We start from the raw sequence: 9,828 nt of genomic DNA, 5'->3' as shown, positions 1-9,828 counted from the left end.
GGTCTTTTTTGAGACAGAGTCTCCCTGTAGCCCAAGTTGTTCTGGCACTCACTATGTAGACCAGGCTGGCTTTGAACTCAGAGAGATTTGCCTTCTGAGTGCTGGGATTAAAGGCGTGTGCCACCATGCCCAGCTCACAATGAAATTTTTAAATCTTTAATGAAAGAGATTGAGGAAGACAGGGGAAGATGGAAGGACCTCCCCTGCTCATTGATTGGAAGAATATTGTGAAATTGACCATCCTACCAAAATCCATTTATAAATTCAGTGCTGTGCTAATCAAAATTTTGATTACATTATTCAAAGAATTGGACTAAACATCCTAAAATTCACATGGAAGCACATACGGAAGACCCCACATATCCAAAGCAACTCTGAGCAAAATAAGCTATGCTTGGGGATTATTATGCCAGATTTCAAATTATGTTACAGAGCTATAGCCATAAAAGCAGCATGGTACTGGCATAAAAGTAGACCCATAGATCAATGTAACATAATTGAAATCATAAACATGAGGACATGAAATATCAGCCACCTGATATTTGACAAAGGTGCCAATAATATTCACTAGATGAAAGACAGCATCTCCAGCAAATGGTGATGGCAAAACTGGATCTCCATCTGTAGAAGAACGAAACTAAACCCTTAATTTTGACCTTGCACAAAAGTCAAATTCAAATGGATCAAAGACCTCAATATGAAACTTGAAACTCTGAAATTATTAGAAGAAAACTTTGGCAATAACCTACAAGAAGTAGGTGTAGAAAAGGACTTTGTAAATCGGACATTAATTGATCAGGAATTAAGGTCAAGAATCAACAAGTGCAAACTTAGCAAACTAAAAAGCTTCTGTATGGCAAAAGAAACAACCAAAGAAGTTAAGAAAAAACTCATAGAATGGGAAAAAATCATCACCAGGGACATATTTGACAGAGGTTTAACACCCAGAATATATAAAGAACTCAAAAAGCAAAGAATCAAGAAAGTGACCCAATTAGAAGATGGACTAAGGATTTCAACAGAGAGTTCTCAAAAGGAAAAAAAAAGGTTAGAAACACCTTAAAAGGTGTTCTACATGGTTAGTAACTAGAGAAATTAAAATTAAAACCATTTTAAGATTTCATCTTACCCAAGACAGACTCACTAATATCAAGAGAACAAATGATGCCAAATGCTGCCGAGGATGTAGAGAAAGGGAAATGTTCATCCACTGCTGGTGGGATTGCAAATTCAGGCAACTCCTAAGGAAATCAGAGTGGAGAACTCTAAAAGACTGAAAATGAACTTACCATTTGACACGACTATGCCACTCCTTGTCATATACTCAAAGTACTCATCCTATTGCAGAGGCACTTGGACATCCTCATTTTTTGCTGCTCTTTCCACAATAACTAAGAGATGGAAGAAATCTGTGTGTCCCTCAACTTACAAGTGGTTAATGAAAATGTGGTTATTTTCATGATGGAGTTCTACTCAGTATTAAAGAAAGACAAAATCATGAAATTTTCAGGTAAATGGATGGAACTAGAAACTATGTGAAGTAACACAGATTCAGAAACTCAAATGACATATGTTCTACCTCATATTTGAATCCGAACACCAAATCCTTATATGTGAATATATATGCAGATATAACTGCATGAACCAGGGTAATGAAAAGGCACTAGAGAAGTAAAGGAAAAGAAAGTAACTGAGAGAGAAGAATCATAAGTGGCATGTGTTAGGAAGAAAGGGATAAAAATGGGAGTATTTAAATGGGAGGGGGGAGGAAGAGTCATACAAAGAAGCTTGTGGATAAAGGAAAAGAAGATGCTCAAAAGAGGTGGGATCATAAGAGGCTGATATTATCAAGGGAGAAATGGGGAAATTGTGGACATTTTAATTGGGGAAGCCATGGTTTAAGGGTTAGACATGGAGAGAGAGAGGAGAGATAATAATGCCCAACTAGTTTTAAAAAAACCAGAGAGAATCATATTAGCCCAACAACCTAAGGATAAATTACACATACAATATCTCTACCTGAGTCCAAGTGTATAGCTAAAGGCTATCATGACACAGTGCCAGATAAGAGAAACCTTCCTTTGACTAGTTGGCTAGGGTAATCCAAGGGACCCCCAAAATTACACAAGATATTGACACACAGAACTTGAAGGTAAGACCCTACTACTGAAGACTTCTGACACAGGATGTGGAGCAATGGAGCTGGAACTGGCCTGGAAGGCACCTCCCTTGAAGGCGAGCCCTCATAGCTTTGGAGAGCACAAAACAAGCTGGTAAGGGAGAACATCAATCCATGGTCCAACACCGGTTTCAGGACCAAATAACTAGATCAATGTCTGGCACGCATAGGACATTGGTGGAATAGTGGTACTTTTTTCTTCGGGGTAAGCAAGAGCTACCTAACTGGAATAAAATCCCACTGAATGGGAGGAAACTCAAGTGTGGTATTATAAACATAGACAAATAGACACGGCTGGAGAGATCATAGCTCTTAGAGAAAACCCCAAGACTGTTACATTCCTTAGACTAATGTAATTTCTTACTATGTGCAAAATATGCATCCTTATATTTACAGACAAATATCCTAGTAACCACTCATCAAGGAAGCTTCTTTTGAATTAGATGAAGACTATTACCAAGTACCACAACTGGTCAGACACAGGCGTTGTCTATGAATTGCTCAGGCCTGAGTGACACATCTATAATGCAGCCTCTACACCTAAAGCTTATGGAAATTAGAACAGGGGTAATGACATCACTAATGAATCTCTCAATTCTCATTAATGAAGCTCCCTCATGTAAGAGAGGACCAGGAACACAAAAGGTCACAAAGAGCCAAACTGTAGCAATTAAAAGTCTGCACAATGTTGGTTCATGGACTTGATTCCTTTATTAAATGTCACCCACTCAGGTATCATGGAGCACTGTAGAGAGGAGGTGGGAAGATTTTAAGAGCCAGGGAGGAGGTTCACGACCAGGTGGGAACAGTCCTACAAGCTCCTGGGACCCTCCTCATACAGCAATGATGTCAGCCTACACAAGTTTGCAAATTCAAGCAAACAAAAACCCAGCATAGAACTGTGAAAATGGACAGCAGACCAATCTTAGCTGAAGAAATATTGGCAACTAATTACTGATAGGTATGAAGAGCTGATCTTCCAAGAGAGGGGCTCTAGGGAAGATGACTAGGCCTCAGTTGAGGAATGCCTGGGGACACTAATGACATGATAGGCCTTAACATGAATGACAGGATGCATGAACTCCAGTGGGAGGGCCAGTGGGAATTGGGGCATAAAGATGATTAAGACTGATTGAGATGTTCTGTGTGAAATTCACAAAAATTCAGTAAAAACAAATGTATAAAAACCAAATTATAATGCCGTTAAAGTGATAGGATGAATATTTGATTAGAAAAAATTGAAATGATATTTCTTCTCTATTTGATAACAATGCATTTTATACAGATAAGTCCTTGAAAGTTTAGTAAAATTTATCTGTAAAACCAAATAAAGTTAACTTGGAGAAAAATCACATGGTCACTTTTTACATCCTTTTAAAAATGGTTTCTATTAAAAGTCACTTAATTACTGTAGTTTTTATACCATATAAGATTTCATAATACATAACAACAGTTCAGTTTCTGACTTATACATAGATTCCCAGAGCCAGACACTATTTTCATCCCATCTTATCTGGACTCACCTCACCTTCAGGGTAATGATATTCAGCAAAATGTTAAATAAATAAAAATAAAGATACTTGTGTACCTCTATTTTTCCTTTTAAGATAGAAGTAACATATTGAAGTTATATGTGATTCATTCTAATGCCTTTGAAAGACTCTATAAATAAATATTTAATATATTGTTGTAGTTATTGATTCAAAATTGTATTAGAATTCTTCATGAATACATTTATCTATAAATTGTTCATGAAATGTTGGTTCTAAATTGTATGTAAATATTATAATTAGAAATGTTTCCTAGGATTTTGTCTTGTGGATAGTAAAGATAACAAAACTTTTTTTTCCCTAGACCTCAAATGCTACAGTTATAGTAATCAAATGACATTTATAAAACGAGGATCCTGATTCAGAATATGAACATATTTGGCTTTATAAAATAATTGAATGTTGGGGATGGACAGATGGCTCAGCAGTTGAACACTGATTGCACTTGCAGAGGACCTGGGTTTGATTCCTAGCACCCACATGTTGGCTACAACCCATCTTTAACTTCAGTTCCAGGGGAATCCGAAGCCCTCTCCTGACCTCTGCAGCATTGCATGACATGGGTGCACTCACATACATGCAGGCAATACACTCATACACGTAAACTAAAAATAATAAAATATTTTTAAAAAATCGTTGAATATTATTTTATTAATGTAATGGATGGCTCAGGGGTTAAGAGCACTGACTGCTCTTGCAGAGGACCAGGATTCGATTCCCAGCACCCACATGGCAGCTATGAACCATCCTTAACTCCAGTTCTAGGGGAATCCGACACCCTCTTCTGACCTCCACAGCAATGCACGACATGGGTGCACTCACATAAACGCGGGCAATACACTCATACACATAAAATAAAAATAATAAAAAAGATTTAAAAAATTCCAACAGTCTATATATATCCCCAATATTAATGTTCTACACTTTAATATTTGTAAGTCTAATGGTTATGAATCTATCTATCATCTGTCTATACTCTTTCTACATATATCAATCTATCATCTATATATCTATCATCAACAATATGGATGTACATATGATCTATATATTTATCAATCTAGCCATAATGTATTTATCTATGATATGTATATCATCCATCTATGTATCATCTATCATCTCTTTATCATTGGGGACCTATCATCTATTATCTACTTATTCAGCATTTGTTTATGTATCTGCCATCTATCTGTCATCTGTCTATCATCTATCTATCATCTATCTATCATCTATCTATCTATCTATCTATCTATCTATCATCTATCTATCTACCATCTATCTATCTATCTATCTATCATCTATCTGTCTATCTATCTATCTATCATCATCATCATCTATCATATTTCTTACCTATCTAATCTATCATTCATCTCTGTAATCTATTTGTATTTTGTAAAGGCAAGTGAAAGTTAAATCATTTTAAGATCTTCATTCTCACTATAGGAATCGTTCCATAGGTCAGTGGCCATACTTTTTGTCCGTTTTTTTTTTTTTAGAATTCATAATATTTATTTTTCAAGTTTTTTTTGGCATTTTTTAAATTTAATAACCACATGATTAAAAGAAGGATTTCATTACAGCTTTAACATATTCAGTAACAATTTCCAGAGCAAGGATACATCTCTTTCAAAAGTGGCTGTAAATTTTTAGGTTCACAGTTGAATAAATACGGTTATACAATATTGAACTCAGTATAAACCCTGTAAGACAGAATTGAATGGGTTTTTACCTTTTAAAGAAGATCTCCATTTCATTTAAAAATATGCTGTTTTCTCCATTTTTAATGCTGCTAATGCTGAGATGTTTACACATGTGTCTTTAATCTCTATGAATCTGATTATTACTAGTCACAGTCAGTTACACTCATATCCTTGGCACCTGAGTATAATGGTAATCCTTATCACCTCTACTAATTGAGATAATGTAAATTTTTATGCTTCCTCTTCAAATGTATTTTTTTAACTTGTTGATTTTTTTTGTGTGTATATCATACAGAATATCCCACAAAGTCTTATTCATGTATATACCCACTTCCCAAATGGCACTCTCCCATAACCTCCCCCTCCCACACACACTGGAGCCCATGGATTCTGTCATCCGTGTTACTGCCCACTGTGTTGTCAGCGCCCCCAGCCATTCCCCAGTACTTGTCCATCTGCTAAGTCTAGTGAGCCTATCTAGAGATCCTTGTTTTAGGAAGATCAGCTGTTCCCCATTTAGCAGCAATCAGTTGTTAATATTCCTTTAGAAAAGTTTGGGGTCTGCTGTTCATTTTCCCAGTTCTATACTGGGTTACTGTCTGGGAGTCTTTTGGGCCACCCTGAGCAGTAAAGGAAGTTATCTCCTGTCTGGCATTGTTTCTTGTTATGTAGCTTTTAGCTATACATATGGACTCTTAAAACATTATATTGACCCCATTAGTCTTTAGTTATCCTTTCCTTTTAGGTGTTTAAGACACTACAATTGGCCCAGATAAACCAATTTATTTTTAATCTTAAGGTCATTTGACGATCTGTTCCTCAGGGTTAACATGGGCTTGGGAGGAGCCCCTGGCTCCTTTTACCAGTTCCATCTATGTGAAGCTAAGTCAAAAGTCCTGTTTGGCCATGGCTGGCTTCGCTTGGAAGCATGGAGGAAATGTTTCCTCTGTGTTGACCCTCCTCTTTGTAGACTGGACACTGGTTCAGGTCCAGCTGGTGGGGTCTCCACGGCCTCCTTGATCAAGAGGAAAGGTGACTCACCACAGTTACAAGCATTTTCAGAGATTTTCATAGTCCCCTGGAACTTAGTCAACCTAGGAACGCAAGGAGCAAAAACTGTCTTTTATCCCTCTGACCAAATTATTATAGGCATCAAAGTATGGCTGTTAAACATCCAAAAAGATTAGTTCCACCAGTCTGGTACTTTTAATTACCATGTGTCATGTTGATAAAGCTTGGACAAAGACCAAACATTCTCAGATAAACCTTGCATATATTTGTGTAGGCTATCAAAACTGCTGTGAGTTCATATGTGCCAAGACAACATGGTTTTTTGTTTATTCATCTACCACCTCTGGCTGTTACAGTCTATCCATCCACTGTCCCACAAAGATCCTGGCGACTTGGGAGAGAGGGTGTGATATGAGTGTCCTGTTTAGGACTGATCACTTCACAATCTCTTATTCTCTGCACATTGACCAGTTGTGAGTCTCTGTACTAACCACCACCTGTTGTAAGAATCTTCTCTTATGAGAATTGAGAGATGCACTGACTTCTGAGTATAGTAATAAGCCATTAGGAGTCACTTTAATATTACATCTACTTAACAAACAATAGTAATAGGGTCTCCCTAATGGCCTGTTACATACCTAGCCACAGGTTCTTAGCCCTGATAACAGAGTCAGGTATGGGCTCCATTTTGTGAAGTGGGCCTTAAATCCTACCAGAAGATGGTTGGTTAGTTTTATAATATTTGTCCCACTATTGTATGAGTGGGCTTATCTTGCCAGGTCAGTCATTATTGTAGCTGGAAGGCTTCATAGCAGACTATGGTTGATGATTATTTTTCTCTCTTTTCAGCATGCCTAGAACCTTCTAGTACTATGAAAGTTACCCAGTAGAGATGAAGCTTTGAATATGAGCTTGATTTACCATTGTTTGTTCCAGGGCTCATGAACGAGGTCTTATATTAGTTATTTTTCTGTTGTTGTGATAAGGTACCATGACCAATGCAACTTATAGAAGGAAGTTTATTTGAGTGTCCAATTCCAGAGGTAAGAGTCCATAATGGTAGAGGAGGCATGTCAGAAGGAGGTGATCAGAGAAGAAAGACAAAACACAGGAAACAGAGAGCAACTGGAAACCTGGAACGGCTTAAGAACTCTCAAAGCCCATCTCCAGTGACATGGTTCCTCCAGCAAGGCTGTACCTCCTAAAATCTCCCTAAACAATGCTACCAACTGGGGGCAAAATATCCAAATACATGGAGCTTATGGGGGCATTCTCATTCAAAACACCACAGGTATCTTTTAAGTTCTGGCAGCTAACCAAGAGCAATGGCAATAGTCAGCATGGTTCTAAGGTCCATGGGACACCCTGTTCAACATGTCCAAAAGAGGGAGTTCATTCCTGACGTTGAGCCTTTTATTTCATAGACTGTGGTATCTAGTAGGACCAGGGACCCTTTGTCAATGGGTTACTATATTTAGACTCTTTTATATTGTATATGTATGTACTTTAAGAAGATTATATAGTAGTAGGTTTGACTTTTTTAAAAGGATTTTAATGTTACTTATCCCTTCCCTTATACCTTCCTGTGCCCTGTGCTTCCATTCCCCACCACATTTAACACTTCCTACTCTATTCATTCCTTCTCCCCCTATATATCACTGCATTCTATCTCCCTTTCCATGAACCAATTCCCATAAACTTTTACTAGATTCCTAACCTCTAAGTTTTTCCAATAGAAGCAAACTTATCTAAAGACACAAAGCTAACATTCACTTATGAGAGAGGGCATGGAACTTTCTGTGTGTAGGTTACCTCACACAGGATGATTGTCTCCAGTTCCATCCATTTAGCAGTGAATTTCATAATTTCATTCTTAACAGCTGAATAATATTCCATTTTATAAATGTATCATACTTTAATATCCACTTTTCAGTTGATTGGCATCTAGGTTGTTTCCATTACCTGGCTATGATGAATACAGCAGCAATGTATAGTCATTTGAGTATATACCCAAGAATGATAAAGAACCCCAGAAATGATGTGAAAGAGCTTAAAAATATTTTGGAATAAATTAACCAAGAAATGGAAAGACTTATATAATAAAAATGTGAAGGCATTGAAGAAAGAAATTGAAAAAGATACTAGAAAAATGAAAGATCGCACACGCTCATTTATCAGTAGGATTAACAATATGAAAATGGCCATTCTATGGAAGGCAATCTCCAGATTCAATGAAATTACCATTAAGATTCCAAGAAAATTTTTACAGAAATTGAAAAACTAATAACAAATTTCATCCGGAACCAAAAAATCAGGATAGCCCAAACAATTGTGAACACTAGAAGAGGAGCTAGGGACATCATTATGCCTGATTTCAAATTATACTACAGAGCTGTAGTAACAAAAACATCATGGTACTTGCATAAAAACAGATACATCGATAAATGGAATGAATCGAGGGCTTAGACTTAAGTCTCTGCACTTAAAGCCACCTAGTTTTTGACAAAGAGGTCAAAAAGATACATTGGAGAAAAGACAGTATGTTCAACAATGGTAAAACTGAATAACAACATGTATAAGAACAAAATTTGGTTCTTATCTCTCACCCTGCATAAAACTTAACATCAAATGTATTAAACACCTTGACATAAAATCCTATATCCCGAATATGATAGGGGACAAAGTAGGGATTATACTGAAACTTATAGGAAAGAACTTTCTCAACAGGGCCCTTATAGCACAGGCATTAAAACCAAAAATTAACAAATGGGACGGCATGAAACTATAAAACTTCTGTACAGCAAATGACAAAGTAATTTCCATGAAGATACAGCTTGCATAATGGAAAAAGCCTTTACATCTGTCAAAGTCTTTACATCTGGCAAAGGACTAGTTTCTAGACTAGTCAAAGAAATAAAAAAACCGTAAAAACAATAAATTTAAAATAGTGGAAAGGAACTAAAAAGAAAGTTCTGAAATGATGAAATAAATGGATAAGAAATAACTTTTAATGTTCAACATATTTAGCCATAAGGGAAATGCAAACTAAAGTACTTTGAGAATTCATCTTACCCAAGTCAGAATGGCTAAGACCCCAAAACAAAACGGTGACATTGCTGGTGAGGATGTATGGAAAGGAGAACATTTATCCACTGATGAAGGGAACTCAAACTGCTGTAACCACTATGGAAATCCCTCACTACTGAATTACGCATTTTGAATAGCCCCTCTTGGTAGTTACCACAATAACCAAATTGAGAATTTAACCAAAGAAGTATTGTAATGAGGAAATCAAGTCCGGTCTTCTATCTGCTACTGTAGTAAATTAGATGATATGGATAGAGGCAATGGCCAAAACACCCTATCTCCTTTTCTATAAAAACCCGATGAT

This window comes from Nannospalax galili, unplaced genomic scaffold, assembly GCF_000622305.1.
Source record: "Nannospalax galili isolate Female #2095 unplaced genomic scaffold, S.galili_v1.0 scaffold446, whole genome shotgun sequence".
NCBI classification, from domain to species: Eukaryota; Metazoa; Chordata; class Mammalia; order Rodentia; family Spalacidae; genus Nannospalax; species Nannospalax galili.
The sequence above is the reverse complement of the archived record's forward strand: the minus strand, read 5'-3'. Positions refer to the sequence as shown.